The sequence below is a fragment of the Saimiri boliviensis genome, chromosome 8 (genome assembly GCF_048565385.1).
Source record: "Saimiri boliviensis isolate mSaiBol1 chromosome 8, mSaiBol1.pri, whole genome shotgun sequence".
In the NCBI taxonomy this organism is placed as follows: Eukaryota; Metazoa; Chordata; class Mammalia; order Primates; family Cebidae; genus Saimiri; species Saimiri boliviensis.
The window spans coordinates 56396578-56410729 of NC_133456.1; the positions used below are offsets into that span (position 1 = coordinate 56396578).

General features: G+C 39.9%; 1 pseudogene; it reads right to left on the reverse strand.

Annotated features, from left to right (window-relative positions):
- Nucleotides 1-413: 413 nt before the first annotated feature.
- On the reverse strand, nucleotides 414-1526 carry LOC101032270 (eukaryotic initiation factor 4A-II pseudogene; annotated as a pseudogene).
- Between the last annotated feature and the right edge of the window lie 12626 nt (nucleotides 1527-14152).

Consider the following 14152-nt stretch of genomic DNA (forward strand, 5'->3'; position numbering starts at 1 on the left):
TAAGAATATTTTAAAGGCCTTTCTACTCAGGCTAACGGCAAACACAATAAAGGCAGACATGCTAGTTTAACATAATTGGCTGATTTTATATAGCACTTATATCTTTTAGTATGCAAGTATGTTATTAAATGATAGAGAACATCTCATGCAACCATTTCTACAGAACTAGGAAATAAATTTCTAAGAAAGAAAGATTTTGCAGACCCCAAAAGTCCAACACAAGAGGTTAAAGCCAATGACTTTCCTCACAAGAGCTCACAACTAATGTTGCTTTGCTATCAAAATCTGTATTTCTGATCTGCTATGAGCATTGAGACAAGATTCAAATATTCCCAAAAAAAGAAGCACAATGCACGTTGTGATCGCCTATTCAGCAACAGCGAGCACTGCATCCAAAACTCTCATTCCAGGAATTAAATAAGGTCAGCCACATTCATGGGCATCTCCTCCACTGTGGTATTGTAGAAAGTCTCAGTGTCACAAAGAATCCTCTTGTCTTCTTTGGTAACAAAGTTTATAGCCACACCTTTCCTCCCAAGTCGACCCTTTCTGCTAATTCTGTGAGTAGTTTTCATGATTGGTAGGTAGATCATAATTGATAACCAAAGACACTTCTTGCACATCAGTCCCGAGAGTCAACAAGTCAGTAGCAGTCAGAACACGGCTTGACCCTGATCGGAATTCCCTCATAACATCTCTCTCCCTCTGGTCCATGTCATCATGCTGCAAATTAATAAACCAGAGTAGAAACTGTGAAGTCTCTGGCATGCATTTTCTCAGTCAGCCAGTCCACCTTGTACCTTGTACTGGGAAAAATTGCAGCCTACATAATGGTCAGTGTCTTGTACAAGTCACAAAGTGTGTCCAACTTCCATTCCTCTTTCTCAACATTAACATAAAACTGTTTGATTCCTTCAAGGGTCAATTTTTCCTTTTTCACCAGAATTGGAATTAGATCTCTCATGAATTTTTTTTTTTTTTTTTTTTTTTTGGTCACTTCCAACACATTAGTTGGCATTATAGTGGAAAGTAACACAACCTGAATACTTACATTTAGTTTTTGAAAAATCTCATAGATTTGATCCTTAAACCCATGACTTAACGTTTTGTCTGCTTTATCTAATACAAACATTTGGATCCATTTTGGAGAAAGATATCTTCTGTTTAATATATCAAACACTCTCCTGGGTTTACCAACACCAATATGTGGTGCGTCAGCCTGCAGCTTTTGCATTTCATTTTGAACATTTGTTCCACCAAGGCACAAGTTGCTCCCATATAGTCTCCAAGTGCCAGAATTACCTTTTGGATCTTTAATACGGGGAATAATACCTCTCTGCTGAATAGTGGAAGGCTTCTCAAAACCCTAAGCATAGATGCCCCGAAGAAGAGACTCCTTTAAATTCATATCATGAAAGTTACCAACAATCTCATTCCAGCTGCTCTCAATGACACCATCGGGGTCCATTCCCTCTGGGCTGCCATGTTCTCTGTTGTCATTCGCGGAGCCACCACACATGATCCGAAAAACCACTCAGCACCCGACTGAAAAGCGATTTCTTTTGTAACCATAAGCACCATAGCTGTGAATGGGCAAGATGGATAGTTGCACTATTAAACTACCAAAACCTAGGAAACACAGGTGCAATATAGAGTACTTTACACTACATAGAACAAGAGAGTGAGAGCAGAAGTAAATGAAAACTGCTACAAAGCCATGAAATCAGGGAAGCTGCCAATAAAAGATCATTTAAGGGTCAGGTCCTGTGGCTCACGCCTGTAATCCCAACACTTTGGAAGGCTGAGGTGGGCAGATCAGGTCAAGAGATCGAGACCATCCTGGCCAACATGGTAAAACTCCATCTCTATTAAAAATTCAAAAATTAGCTGAGCCTGGTGGCATGCGCCTGTAGTCCCAGCTACTCGGGAGCCTGAGGCAGGAGAATTACTTGAACCCAGGAGGTGGAGGTTGCAGTGAGCCAAGATCACACCACTGTACTCCAGCCTGGATGACAAGAGCAAAACTCCATCTTCAAAAAAAAAAAGATCATTTAAGAAAGAAAAGAATGATATACCCAAAGGATTATAATTCTACTGTAAAAACACATGCACGCGTATGTTTATTGCAGCACTATTTAAAATAGCAAAGACTTGTAACCAACCCAAATGCCCATCAATGATAGACTGGATAAAGATAATGTAGCACATATACAGTATGGAATTCTATACAGCCATAAAAAAAGATGAGTTCATGTCTTTGCAGGGACATGGATGAAGCTGGAGGCCATCATTCTCAGCAAACTAACACAGGAACAGAAAACCAAATACCACATGTTCTCACTCATAAGTGGGAGTTGAACAATGAAAACACATGGACACAGGAAGGAGAACATCACACACTGGGGCCTGTCAGGGGATGAGAATGCAAGGGGAGGGAGAGCATTAGTGCAAATACCTAGTGCATGCAGAGCTTAAAACCTAGAAGATGGGTTTTTAGGTGCAGCAAACTACCATGGCACATATATACCTATGTAACAAACCTGCACATTCTGCACATGTATTCCAGAACTTAAAGTACAATTTTTAAAAAAGGAGAGAAAAAAATGTATTGGCAAAGTTGACCTTAACAAGGATATTCAGGTGTCCCAAACTTGCTTCATCATAAGAATCCTGAGAGACACTTGTTAGACAGCAAGAACTCCCACACAGCATTGAATAATTGTGATTTCACCCCATATGTGATCTACACACATCAGCAGCCCTAAGAACTCCCATTATAAAAACCATTTTAAAACGAGAAAAGATAAAAACAAAAGTAGGAATCCTGCTAAGTTATACCAGGTTCGCTGTTTAAATAACTGATGGCAAGTGTTTGAGTGGCAGTCCTGAAGTTTTGACATCATTCAGTCTCTAGCAATTAGTTTACCATAAAAAAAAAGGTTGAAACATTATTTTGCTTTGTTCAAGACCAAATTTAAAATGTAAAATTATACATATATTATGTTGTTTTAAACTGAATGGTGTAATAACAGTGGTTGTCTTCTTAAATAGTTAAGTTTATAACAATATAATGCAATTCATAAAGACTTAATATATTAACTAAATTGTAATTTTCAGATTCTTAACTACTTTAAAAACTTAGTCCTGGGCCAGGCGTGGTGGCTCATGTCTGTAATCCCATCACTTTGGGAGCCCGAGGCAGGTGGATCACCTGAGTTTGGGAGTTCAAGACCAGCCTGACTAACGTGGAGAAACCCCGTCTCTACTAAAAAAATAAAAATAAAAATAAATGCAAAATTATCCAGGCGTGGTAGTGCACACCTGTAATCCCAGCTACTCCGGAGGCTGAGGCAGGAGAATCACTTGAACCTGGGAGGCGGAGGTTGCAGTGGGCGGAGGTTGCACTGAGCCGAGTTTGTGCCATTGCACTTCAGCCTGGGCAACAAGAGTGAAACTCCGTCTCAAAAACAAAAACAGAAACAGAACATAGTACTGACTGGGTGCAGTGCCTAACACCCGTAGTCCCAGCACTTTGGGAGACCAAGGTGGAAGGATTACTTGGGCCCAGAATTTCAAGACCAGTCTCGGCAACATGGCAAAACCCATCTCTCTGCAAATAAATAAAAAATTAGCCAGGCATGGTGGCATGTGTCTGTAGTCCCAGCTACTTGGGAGGATGAGGTGGGAGGATCACCTGAGCCCAGGAATTTGAGGCTGCAGCAAGTAGTGATCTTGCCTCTGCATTCCAGCCTGGTTGATGAGAGTGAGACCCTGTCTCAAAGAAAGAAAAAAAACAAAACCAAACTTAGGCCCAATTTAGTGAATAAATTAGCCTTAAATGCTTGAAATTTCTAAAAGAAAAAATACAAAAACTGCTGACTAAATATAATTTTAGTGAACCCTTATTAAAATACCAGTAGATTAATAAAATATGAAAATGCCTTTGGATGCTAATACATAGATGTTTGATTTTGCTTTAAATTTTTTTTAAAATAATGAGAGATGAATGCTCATTAAAAATTACAGCATGGTTTTTAACTTTTTGCCCTCTGAGTGTCCCTTATGTCTAGAGAAAAAAAGAAAAGATTGCTTACTTTAAAGACACTAATTATTGTGGTATAGTTCATAAAAGTAACCCATTATATCTGGAATATTTACTGCAACAATTGTACAATGACTCGATTACATTCTAGGATCTGCTTGTTGAGCTGACACAATGAGTTCAGGTCCTAGTCCTTTATAGGGTTACTTTGAGTTCATCTGCTTATGTTTCTACCTCCTTCATTACATTATGAACCGTACAATGGCAAAGAATGAAATTATCCTTGTATCCCATACCAAATTTAGCCCCTGATACACAGTAGGCACTCAGTATTATATAATGGTAAGAGGCAAAGAGAAAAATCGAATATTCTATTCTCTTTATTTACCTTCTTCCCCAGGACTGAATTTTTATTAAGAATGAGATAATTGACTTAATGATGCAATGCTAGAATTGCTGGACTTATAGGAAGAAACTTACATGAAAATAATGAGAATGACTATTTGCTAGAGTATGAAGCCTAAAATGCTAATATCATCAAGTTCTGGAGGTTTATTCTTTCGGATTTTCAGTTTTCTGCTTTTAAAAGCATTAGTTAGAATGCTAGTACCCCAGAAAAGGCAAGAACATTGTCTATCTTGTTCCTCTATATTCCTAGAGCCAGAACAGTAACAGGAATGTAGTATAAGCTCAATAAATATTAGTTGAGAAATGACTCTGCTTGCCGATGGAGGCTGGTAGCACTTTTTTGAGGGGTACAATACCATTTCAGTGATAGATTATCAATGTCTGCCATGTGTACGGTGGGCAAAGTTAGGGCACCTGTAACATGTTTGCCATGAATGTGTTAAACCACTCTTCTTGCCTTAGCTATCAGCCAACATTCTAAACAGCTGACTGCAAAGAGGAAGACTATGGAACTAGCAGGTAGAGTGGGCTAATGAGGCTCTGAGATGGAAATGTGAATCTTGGAAAACAGATTCTCCTGGTTACCTGTTTGGCTAGGAACACTGACTTTCTTATTTGTTAGTTGTTTGCTTTATTTGGAGTTTCCTGATATTAAAAGGTTAGGTTGTGCAATACAGCAGTGTTTTAACATTTCACTAATCGAATGAAACCTGTGATGTGCAACAAAAAGATTTTTGTGTTTATTTATTGAGATTGTGCATGCAGTGTGTTAATTTCACACTCTTTGAACATGTACTCTTCTTCTAATTAGAAAGAAAAAAGTGGTGGAGGCTCAGAGATAAAGGAATGATTTTAAATAACAAAGAAATGAATTAAAAATTTTCTGTCCCCAGAGTTTTGTATCTTTCTCTGGTTGGGAAGTGGATGCACTCACTATTTTTCCAGTTACATTATCTTAAAGTTTTGAGTCTAGAATTGGGATGGGGGTGCTTACAGGTGATTTACTAAAATAACGAAGAAAATTTGAGAGGTAGAGGGACATATTTTGCAGCATATATGAAAGGGTCTTGTGTCTACTCTACTTGGAATTGCAATATGAACTATGCCAGTGCTATGCAAAATGGGATTCATTCACATTTGGAATGATGCATACTTTATTGCATAGCTGGGAGACAGTTGAATTTTTTGCCATATTGTCACACTTGTAGTTTGAAGTATGAGAACTCACAACTTAACTCTTTTTGCCTCTTCTCTTCCTGATAAGTGGAGGCAGCCCCTTCACCCTGTGGAAGAATTATTTGTTTATTCCAAATTCTTAGCCATGAGGCATCATTCAATCTTACATCCAACTAAGGCCATTTGTTCATGGGACATCTACTTTAATTTGGATTTTGTCTACCATGGACCCTGAGACAAGGACTTTGGTGCAGGTAGCTTCTGGAGGGAGAAAATCCCCGGAAGCACAATTAAGAAAGTTAAAAAAAGTGAGACAGGAAAAGAGAAAAAATTGATAAACTATGCATAATAGAGCAGGTTCGTGCTGTAAGCAACGAGGTCTCAATCCTCCTGGGAACCTCTGAGAAACTATTGGGAACATATATAAAATATCCCCATCAGAGGGAAGGCTGGGGCATTTATGAGTATATACCCACGTATCTCAGTTGTGCCTGCAACCTTCCTATGGTGCAAGAGAGAGGGCTCAGGTAGAAAGAACGAGAGACACTGATTCCTAAGTTGGGATGTTTTCAGTGTGCCAGGGAGTGTCCACCATTAAATGTAGGTCAATGCGGGTGAGCCAAGCAGATATGGGGCAGTGCATCTGTGACATCTACTACAAAATTCTTACTTTCTCTACTTCGAGGCAGGGTCCATTTTGGGACCAACAAACTAAAGACTGAGGTAAGATCCAGGGCTGCCATATATTGCTATTTAGGATTAGCCAGTTGTGCACCATTTGATCCCAAAGACTGCCAAATACATACACTGTATTGTAATTATTATTGTCTGGAACTGGGCAATGAAAAATCCATAACACATTCTCAGGAGTGTCAGTATCATTGGCATCCCTTGGAGCCATGTAATTCACAATCTGCAAAGTTCTACATGCTGTTTCTCTTACACGAAAATCCTCTTATGAAGGGTAGGTATTATTTTTGGGTGAGTAAATAAATCATTATAAAGCATTAGACAGAGGAAATTTCAAAATAAAAGAGATTTCAGTTAACATATTTGCATCGCTCAGTAAACAGTAGTTACAAGTTCTTCTTCTTCTTTTTTTTTTTTAGACAGAGTCTTGCTCTATTGCATAGAGTGGGCTGTAGTGGCATGAACTCCAGTAGTCACTGTAACCTCCACCTCCCCACCCCAAGCAATCCTCCCATCCTTCCACTTCAGCCTCTCAAGTGTCTGGGACTGCAGACATGCACTACCATGCCTGGCTTTTTTTTTTTTTTTTTTTTTTTTGTAGAGATGGAGTTTTGCCATATTGCCTAGGCTGGTCTTGAACTCCTGGGCTCAAGCCATCTGCTTGCCTTGGCTTCCCGAAGTGCTGGGATTACCTCACCTGGCCTAGTTACAGGTTTCATGTGGCAGTCAGACTCAAAAGACCCAATAGACTTTAAAACCTAACACTGTATTTTTCTTAGCTTTTTAGATGGATGCAGGACCACATGTACAGTATCTGTGCCTTATTAGGAGACCCAACTGCTATCCAAGTGCCCTCCTCACCTGCATAAGTCATGTCTAGCTGCCTCACATACAAGGTACATGCGTGTCATCGTAACACAGAGAAGCTACAGCCTCAGTTTCCCCCCAGTCCTTTAGACCATGCTAGTCCAGTTTATGGCTCTTCCTTTCTTGGTGCAGTTCCGACAATTGGGGGTTTCATGGCAAACAAGGCAGGTATAACCATCCATATATATTTTAATCTCTATTTGATTATTGAATTATATATTAAGATAATCTTAATTACCAATGAGACAGTATTATGAGAAGACAGACTCCAAACTTGTTTTAAAGGCAAGTCTTTGTTCAGCACACTGATTTTACTCACAATATTCTACATAAATTTTGATGAAAAAGAATGCAATGCTTATGAAACAATGGACCTCATCTCTAAGTTCCTGCTCAGAGTAACTGACAAATGCTATAAACTTGAATGTAAACAAATGCATAGTTAAAACTAAATTATTTCCTCATTACAAAGTAGTCTTATTGTTAAATGTAGAATACTTGAGAAAGAAGATAGGCACACGGTATATATTTTAGAAATGTATATCTCAACTAACTTTAAAACTTTATTGTAACATCTGTGCCAATTTTCTTGCCCATGTAACCTTTCTTTTACAGGACTATTGCAGAAATTGAGAAGTGGAGGTTGAAAAGAAAGGTGACATAACAGATAATCTACTATTGCTATTAACCAATTGTTGAAATCGATAGTTTATCAGCAAGACGGAAATAGCTTTCTCAAGGGTTAAATATCCATTATATGCTCGCATAAACTATGAGCATTGTGTAAGCACAGTGTTCTCTAAATACTAACTGAGGGCAACTTACATATTACATGGGAAAAAACTTTATATAGTTAAAACGCTACAGAAAAACTACTCTGTTTCCAAGGGATTAGTCAATGGTATTCTCATGTTTTGGAAACTTTTATTTTTAATAATTCTTTCTTAAGCTCTACTAAAATAAAAATCTAAATTCTTTTTTTTAATCCTCCTGTTTTATTTCTGCAAGCACCATATAGTTTCATTGCTCATCATAATGACTTTTAAAAAGAGGATGATTTTCTGCTCTTGTGAAATGGCCAATTTATTGTCAACTGAGCCACAACAGCACTGATTTCTCATTGCTCTAGTTGGAATGAGTTTTGTCTCTGAGAGAGCCTTTTTTTTTTTTTTTTTTTTTTAAGAATATCATGACAGGCCAATGTCAGTGAATTCAGGGAGAGGCCCCGGATCAGAGGCCTCAAAATTAGGAAAGAGATTGCTACATGGCTTTCACATGCTCTCTTGCCAGAAAAGCATTCAAATTGACATTCTAGGACCCTTTTTTGTAGCAGAGAGCTATTCTTCTTTCACATATTAAATTTCTGCTTGAAACCTCAAAAAGGTATATATAGAAGCAATAGTTTCCTGAGGGAAAGAGTACCCTGACGATGTCGATAGCAACATCTGTCCCCTAGCATAGGTTTCTAATAGTCTCAGATGCCTATTGGACCTCTTGATGCACATCAGCTTTGTTATGGAGCTAAAGATGCAACTGTGTATGGCCTCCTTCACTTCCTCCTTCCTTCCTCCTTCTCCGTCTTCTTTCCTACATTCCAGCAATTGAGCCTGTATAATATATCTAGCACTGAGTATTTGGTGGTAAACTTGATAGACATTGCCTCTGTCTTCACACATTTTTATAATCTGGTGGTGGAGGCAGATATTAAACACATGAGCACACAAATGTAGAATTACAAATTGCAGTAAGTTCTGGGGGAAAAACGTGATGCTATGGGGAAAAAGCTGGAGTGGGGTGATGTGAAAGAGAAGACAATCTCCCTTACAAAACCACATTAAGTTGAACTGTCAGGGGAGGATAAGGAGAAACATGAGAGTGGGGATTGATATGTGCAAATGTCTTGAGGCTGAAGGTATAGACAACTGTGACCTTTTTTTTTTTTTTTTTTTTGAGATGGGGTCTCACTCTGTCACCTAGGCTGGATTGTAGTGGTGTGATCTTTGCTCACTGCAGCCTCAACCTCCAGGGCTCAAGCAATCCTCCCACCTCAGTCTCCTGAGTAGCTGGGGCTACAGGAGCATGCCATCCATCACGTGAGGCTAATGTTTGTATTTATTTGTAGAGATGGGTTTTTGCCAAGTTGCCCAGACTGGTCTCGAACTCTTGGGCAACGTCAGCCTCCCAAAATGCTGGGATTATAGGCACAAGCTACTGTGCCTGGCCTCGACTCATCTGAGTTAGCAAAAAGCCAAATATCACCAAAGCTTTGTCAGCAAGGAAATGTGACCGGCAAGCTATGAAGTTGAAGCAATAGTCAGGGGCCAGATCCCTCAGGCTAAAAGCAAACATATGTCTACTGAGAAATAAAGCATGTGAATAGGCCAAAACTAAACAATAGAGGCTGCGGGATTGCACCTGCATGACACATTACTGTGCAGGTGGTAACATGTCCTCTTGTAATTGTTTGGGGAATAGTGGCCATCTTGCTGTGTCAGCAGCATTGAACCTGAGAAACGACAATGCAAAGGTATTCGTTTATCTTTTACAAGAGATTCTTTGAACTCTAAAAGGGAGTTCACCTGGGGAGAGATCAAGAAGATTTATGTTCGACCTGTAGCATTAAGCAGACTGTGTTCATTTAGGATGCACGATGGTAGCTCAGAAGAATAGAGGGTTGTGCCCTTTGGAGTGGAGGCCTGCTGTTTGTCTGACAGAGAGTAATAAATAAAAGGACCACAGTGTCTCGAAGCTCTTTGGAAGGTTTGCAATGAGGAAGGTGAAAAAATGGGAAACAGCCTGAAAGTGGCATGTAATGATGAGGGAGCCGGTGAATGGAAATTCAAATCCCTATGACGCTTTTAAACTTTTCCGTGCTGGTGAATTATCTGGAGTCTTGTGACTCTTAATAGAGCTTGCACTTACTGCTGCTTCCCTCTCTCTTTTCCTCTAGAAAATCTGACTTAATGAAGCAAAATGGCATTGAAGGGGGAGGAGAGAGAGCTTTGATTATTAGTGTATTAAAGAATGTTGCTGTGATGTGACCAGTTGATAGAAAAATTTAAAAACAGGGAAAAAAAAAAACGAAAAACATTGTGTATGTCAGCTTTTCTGGGAGACTGAGAAATTTCACAAATGTTTCACAAACATTTCGTTTTTGAAATCAAATACTTTAAATGCATTTCATCTCTTCTGAAGAAAAAGTATATCTTCTATTGTAAATATAACATAAGATAAAAATGACCGTTTAAACCATTTTTAAGCATATTCAGCTTATTGAGTACATTTGCTGCTCAATGTACATGGGCCACTATCACTACATCTCAAGAATTTTTCCATCTTCTCCAACTGATACTCTATAATCTTCCCTTATCTGCAGTTTTGCTTTCTGTGGTTTCAGTTAGCTAGAGTGAACCAAACCACCGTCCAAAAATGTTAGGATATTTTTAGAGTGAGCGACCACATTCACATAACTTTTATTACAGCATATTGTTATGATTGTTCTACTTATTGTTATTATTTTTAAGAGACTGGGTGTCCTGTTGCTCAAGCTGGAGTGCGGTGGTACAATCCTAGTTAACTGCAGCCTGAAATTCCTGGGTTCAAGTGATTCTCCCACCTCAGCTTCCTGAGGAGCGGGGACTACAAGTGCACACCACCATGCCTGGATTATTAATTTTTTTTTCATAGAGACAAGGTCTTGCTTTGTTGTTCAGGCTGGCCTCAGACTCCTGACTCCTGACTTCAAACAGTCCTCCCATCTCAGCCTCCCAAGGTGCTAGGATTACAAATGTAAGCCAATGTGCCCATCCGTATTTTATTATTCGTTATTGATGTGTCCAATTTATAAAGTAAGCTTCATAATCAGTATATATTTATAGGAAAAAAACTTAGTATACCTAGGGTTCAGTACTTTCAGTACCTTCTGAGGTTTCAGGCATCACCCATTGGGAATCTTGAAATGTATACCCCATGGATAAGCGGGAAATACTGTATCCACTGAACTCTCCATTTCCCACTCCCCTAAGCTCCTGGCAGTCACCATGCTGCTTCTATCTCTATAAATTTTACTACTCTGGATACCTCACCTAACTGGAATCATACAAGGTTGATCTTTTTGTGACTGGCTTATTTTGCTTAGCATAATGTCTTCAAGCTTCATCCACATTGTAGCATGTGCCAGAATTTTCTTCCCTTTTAAGGGTAAATAATATTCCACCACATGTATAAATCTACATTCCATATTTTGTGTACCCATTTATTTGTGTATTCACATTTGGGTTGTAGAAAAAGTGTCTTTTAAACATGGAGCAGGGGGCCGTGATTCTTTCCTTTTTTTAAATAATCTTACTTTTATTTTTTCCTTTCACTGTCCTTTCTTTCTTTCCTTTTATCCTTTCCTCTCCTCCCTCTCTCCGCCCTGGGGAAAAGGAGGATGAAACGTGACTAAGAAATGTTACCACTGGGAATTCAAGAACTAGGCCAGGCACGGTCCAGGCACAGTGGCTCACACTTGTAATCCTAGCACTTTGGGAGGCCAAGGCAGGCAGATTACCTGATGTCAGGAGTTCAAGACCAGCCTGGCCAACATGGTGAAACCCCATTTCTACTAAAAATACAAAAATTGGCCACGTGTGGTAGCCCACACCTGTAATCCCAACTACTAGGGAGGCCGAGGCAGGAGAATCGCTTGAACCTGGGAGGCAGAGGTTGCAGTGAGCCGAGTTACGCGTTTACGCTTCTTCTATGTCTTTTCATGGCTTCATAGCTCTTTTGTTTCCCTCCCCACCTCTCCCCTCCTTCTCTCCCTCCCCCTCCCTCTCTCCCTTCCTTCCTTTCTTCCTCCCTTCCTTCCTCCCTTCCTTCCTTCCTTCCTTCCCTCCTTTCTGTCTCTCTCTCTTTCTCTCTCTCTTTCTCTCCTCCCCAGGATGGAGTGCAGTGGTGCAATCATACCCCATTGCTGGAACTCTGAGGCTCAAGAGGTCCTCCTGCCTCAGTCTCTTGAGTAGCTGAGACTACAGGTGCTTGCCACCATGCCCAGCAAATCATTTCTTTTTAGCATTGAATATTATTGCATTGTATGATGTACCCGTTTATTTATCCATTCACCTTCTGAAGGACATCTTGGTTGCTTCCAATTTTGGCAGTTAACAATAAAAGCTGCTATAAACATTCACGTGCAGGTTTTCGTGTGGACATAAGTTTTTAGCTCATTTGGGAAAATGCCGAGGAGCACAATTGCTGGATTCTGTGCTGAAACTATATCTAGCTTTGTTAAGAAACTGTCAAACTGTCTTCCAAAGTGGCAATGACTTCCTTTTGGGTTTTACTGTTTCCCTTTCAGAAATCAGGAGTTCAGGCTCCATTATAACACTTAAATCACAGGGCAGTAATGTAGACTAAGAGAGAAAGTAAGTAAGGTCTCAGACCCCTACACAAGGCCTGGCATAAGTGGTTACACTTTCTCCTGCTCATGCAGACTGTCCAGGTGAACTGAGAATGGGGAGATGGAGGCAGAGAAGTTTTTTTATGACTGCTTCAGCCATTAAGTTCTTCTTCTCATTATTTTAGAGATGAGGTCTCACTTGGCCACTCAAGCTGCAGTGTAGTGGAATGTTCATAGCTCACTGCAGCTTCAAACTCCTGGGCTTAAGCACCTCTCCTGCCTCAACCTCCCTAAGCTAGCTAGGACTAAAGGTGTGCTCCATGATGCCTGACCAAGCTATTATTTTGGAAGGCATAAACCCAAGGGGTTGTGTAGAACAAAAGGATAGGAGAGGAATGGTGTCCCTGAAGGATTAGGCAATGGTTTTGGCATTAAGGAGAAATCAGAAGTAGGGCAAGTGCCAGGCTTCCTAATCTATCAGACTGCAAGGACAGTAAAGGCATGATTAGGAGGCAAGTTGAGGCTGGGTGTGGTGGCTCATGCCTGAAATTACAACACTTAGGGAGACTGAGGTGGGAGGATTACTTGAGCCCAGGAGTTCCAAACCAGCCTGGACAACAAAGTGAGACCTTGTCTCTAAAAAAATAAAATTAAAAAATGAGGTGAGAGGATCGCTTGAGCCCAAGAGATCAAGGCTGCAATGAGCCATGATTGCACCACTGCACTGTCACCTGGGTGACAGAGCAAGACTCTACTGAAAAAGAAAAAAGAGTTGAGTCGGTAAGGTGTTTACATATTTAAAAAAGACTGTTAGGACAGGTACGGGGCACTTAGCATTTGCTGATGGAATTAATTGATCTGGAGTATAATAAAGCTCCTATTTGGGCTTAGCCAGAAGACTGTGATTTAATGGTGAATATTTTTATTTAAATTTGTTTCTGATTAACAGGAAAATTATCAATTTCATTTAATGTTTTCTCGTTATTTCCCGTATGGCAAAGGAAAAGCAGCTGCAGTTGCCCCTCACTCTATTAATAGACAAAGGATGAGAAAAGTCACTTGTTGTCATCTGTGTCAGGTACGTGTCACAAGGGTGATCTACCCTTATCCATTGCCACTTCACTAGAGGGGAACAGCTACAGCAAAGGCACTTTGTGTCATATTTCAATGCAGTAGGCTGTGGACCTGATGGATGGTCAATGCACAAGGCATAAGGTTTTAGAATAATTTTTACGCCTAAAACGGTGGAGATCTTTGTCAGAGAATGTGAAAATTAAGTGAGCAACATTCATCCTGATTTTTATATATATCTTGGGAACCTAGCCAGAGCTTCATCATGTGTCAAATGTTGAACAAAAGCAAATTGTGATAGTTAATTCACTCTTAGTAAAGTCTAGGCAGGTGTGTTTCAACTTGCTCATGGAGAAAGTTAGGAAGTTAAGCAGTATCATGTGAGTGGCTGTCAGCTCCACACAAGTCAGGAGCAAAAGATTTGTATGATGATAATAGTTGCAATTAATAGTAACTATTAGCCAGGCATGATGATTCACACCTGTAATCCCGATATTTTGGGAGACTGAGGCGGG